We start from the raw sequence: 3,994 nt of genomic DNA on the forward strand, positions 1-3,994 counted from the left end.
TGATATTCTCTTCGCTTTCATTGGCATAGTGCTGCCCGAATGCGGCGCCACCGTAAACCTCCAATATCTGATGCAACCAGCTGCCCTAAACAGCGAAAAATTTTCTTAGTGCGAAATGTGCGTTCCTGTGGAAAGCTCCTTTGTGGCCGTGTTATTTTGTGTGTAGTGAAATAAACACTAGTCATATGAGCGTAATAAAGATATAATATTGGAATAAACTGCAGTGTGGAAGAGCTCAAAAAAAGAGTATACAAAGTCTGTTGGGATAAATGTGTGACCTTGAGCAACGAACACTAAGCCAGTGCGGTTTAGCCCCAAGCGCCTGACGTCCCGGTTTGCTTAGTCGATAGTGTTACAAGTCCAGTGAAGCGGTGAACTCAGGTTCGAACCCCAGTACAGGACGAATTTTTCTTTAAGAGCGAAGTTTTTGAGAAAGCTTTGTAATTTTTGTAGCCGTATGGCTGCTCTTGGGTGAATGCCAAGGAGTAATTACACATAAGAAATTTAGTCCAACTTCGGGGTCTCCTCCAAACATTTGATTAACACTGTTCCCACTCAATTCGCTGTGGACCTACAATAATCTTGCCGTTCCGGTTACCTCAATTGGTACAGCGACTGCTCCACTGAAACGGTGGTCCCGGGTTCAAACGTACCACCAGGATCAATTTTTATTTAACTGCGAAGTTCCAGAGAAAGCTTTGTTTTCTTTTGTAGCCGAAACGGATGCGCTTCAGTGGATGCCAGAGAGTATTTACTTCGTTATTAACTTTGAATTTCGATCAAAAGTTCGTCGTATAGCCTTCTGGTTGATCTCAAAACATTTTTCTTTGCATATATAGCTTACATTTTTTAGTGAAGTTTGAGGCTAGTTTGCGCCCGGGGTTGGGACCAATGACATATTCAACTCCAATAACATGCATTATGAGGATTGCGGCAGGGGTTCGAACCCATAAAATATGCAGCTTCTGTTGCAAGCTCTAAGGCAGGTATGAGGTGTCCACCGAGACGTCGAGATCTGAGCTCTACAGCGTCCTTTTTGAAGAAAGAAAATGGCACAGCAACTATGTCAAATATGTCGGAAGGGGCGGGAATCCAGCAATAAGATTGGAGGAAGGTAGGACTGAAAGAAGAAGGAGAGAAGAACTGCCGCTGTGTAGGGCTCGGGAATAATTTCGACCACCTGGATATCTTTAACGTGCACTGACATCGCACTGCACGTGGGCGCCTATTGGGTTTCACCGGCATCGAAACGCGGCCGCCACGGTCAGCTTCTAACCCGGGTACCCTAGCTCAGTAATCGAGCGCCATTCCATATTTTCTGACGATATCTGGATATTGACGCTCACCTCATTCGGCCGTCCGTCAATTCATCCTGTATTCCCGTGTTTAATACATGCTCAGATTCTCATCCAAAGCTCATCTAGCGACAAGTACAGCTGCGCATTTATACCGACTTCCTGGTGGCCCAATACCGCAGCTCTGTTTTTACAATGACACACATAAAGCGTAAAAGAGGCATGCACTCCAGCACTCATAGACGCATGTGGACAAGCAACCTCATGCCAATATTGAGCATATGCCTAGACAAATTGCTGAAATTTGATCGGTGGCGTAGTGCAGATGAATAATAGATGAAAATTATTCAAAGAACTCCAATTCCTCTGGTGTGTATATTGAACGTATATGCTCGTACGGTACCTCTCTCGAGCAGCAATCAAACCGAGCGGGCTATCTAACGCATTCGAATTCATCCCTATTCCCTCAGCGTACAACGACCGCTTAAAGTTCCAGTGTCTCCAACGCCGGAAACACCCTCGTTTTCACAAAACGACGTTGTCGTCTGGCGTCAGATCTGAACGAACACTTTTTCCATCTCCGCAAACTTCACCTCACGCGCCCAACACTATGCCCTGACACATACCTCTGGTGCCAAGCACGCTCCGCCCAACACTCTTCCACACTTCGTAGTGATGCGGGGGAAACGGAACCACTTTCCGACGCAGTACACGTCATTTGAGCGATGGGAGACGATGTTGACCAGAGATCATATCGAGGACCAAAGAGCCCTCATAAAACAGGTGCCTCTGACAGCTCAAGCCAGGGATCCCTGGAATGAGAACCCCACCCACAAGCCTCAAGAAGCAATCTTTTGATTTTATTCGTTAAAGTTTACCTAGCTTCCTACTGCATCACTGGAAGAAGTCAGGATAGGAATGTTTCACAGGAAGACTAATCCTTCTCCCATTTTACTAGCGCGGCCGTGGTCGACACCCGCCGCCGCAGTTCAGTGGTTAGCGCGTTCGTCTACTGAGCCAAAGTACCCCGGTTCAAACTATATCGCTGCAGCAGCGTTTCGATGGAGGCGAAACGGGAAAGCCGACCGTGCCCTGCGCGAGATCAGTGCGCGTTCAAGATGCACAAGTGGTCGAAATTATTCCTGAGACCTCCACTACGGCACCTCTTTTTTCCTTTCTTCTTTCACGCATCCTTTATCTCTTCCCTTATGGAGCGGTGCGGTTGTGTACCGAGATATGTGAGACAGTTACTGCGTCCTTTTCTTTACTCAAAAAACTAATTTCAATTTGAATTAACTGCTCGCAGTGCACGATAAAAAACCTCTCGTGACCAGAATTATCCGGAGCGGTTCGCTCCGGCACTTTTTAAAGCGAAAGCTTTACTGGCCACGAACTTGCGATTTCGCCGTGGCTGTTATCAGAGGAGGCACATGACGTCACAACGCGTGCCTCGCCGCTGAGCCAAACCGAATTGGCCGGATTGGCGGCGGCTGGCGCAGTCGGTGCGAAATAGAGATGTGCCTTAAGTCCCCGCCAGTGCGGTCAGACTGCGCTGAAGCCGCCGGACACGTCGGCGGTCAGGCGCAGTTGGAGTATTGAGGGTCTCGCTTTGGCCAACGTGATGTCACCGTGCAGCGCGCGCGCGCGTTACACCGGGGTATGAACGCGCATTAACAGAGCCTGCGCTTAACCGCTGATCAATGATCGGTGGCGGCATCTATGGGAGCCACTTCAGCCCCCCTCCTTGCCCACTCATTGAATAAACAATACCGGTGCCGAGGCTCAAAATCGAACCAGGGGCTTTGGCGTTTGAGGTTGAGACGCTACCGCGCTGCCAGGACCGCTCAAGATTTAACCATGCGTAAAGCCGCATCTATTCAATGCTCTCTTCTGATACATAAATCTCCGTGCTTTGGCGACTTATGTCCTGCCCTAACAGAGCTGGGCCATAAACAAATTTTTAACTCTATATTAAAACGCTGCTTGCAAAAAAAATTCCCCAGAGACATTTAACGCTGCTTACGTGCGGCAACGCGAAAACATTACAGTCTCTAATAGCATTGTTTACTAGTAATATTTGTACGGAAAAAGTAGTGGTAGTAGGTGGTTTTTATTTAAAAAATAATAAAAAGGGAGGAAAAGAATTTTGCTAGCACCGGAATCTCCCATCAATACTGAAGCACCTGATGTGGGGCAGCGGAAATAAAGGATAGCAGGCTGAATGGCGAAATGAAATGAACGTGGAGAGGGGAGAGGAAGAGAGCATAGGGTGAGAGGTAATATACCAAACTATTTACACATTAAGAAATGTGTCCTGGTTGTGCGCGTGATTAGTTCATGATGTACCAATAAAAACACACACGCACAGCGCTATGTCAACTACAACTGGAGTGGGGTGTCCAGAGTTTAATCGTCCAAGTAGAACTCGCGGAGCGTTAGGTGACTGCGTGTAACTACCTGGCGGAGAACAGACGGGACGTCAAGCCCGTCTGTTCGAGGAATGCAGACAGGCTCACCAAGGTTCGCTAATAGGTGCGCCCACTGCCCTGCGGCCACAATAGCGTCTTTAGAGAGTCTGGTAGGGTGCCTAGCGCCCTATAGGCGGCGAGCATATTGCGACGAGCAAAGGCGAACGCGGCACAGTGAAGGAGCCGGTGGTATATTGTTTCCACTGCACCGCACCCCTCCCACACATCACT

This window comes from Amblyomma americanum, chromosome 5 (genome assembly GCF_052857255.1).
Source record: "Amblyomma americanum isolate KBUSLIRL-KWMA chromosome 5, ASM5285725v1, whole genome shotgun sequence".
NCBI classification, from domain to species: Eukaryota; Metazoa; Arthropoda; class Arachnida; order Ixodida; family Ixodidae; genus Amblyomma; species Amblyomma americanum.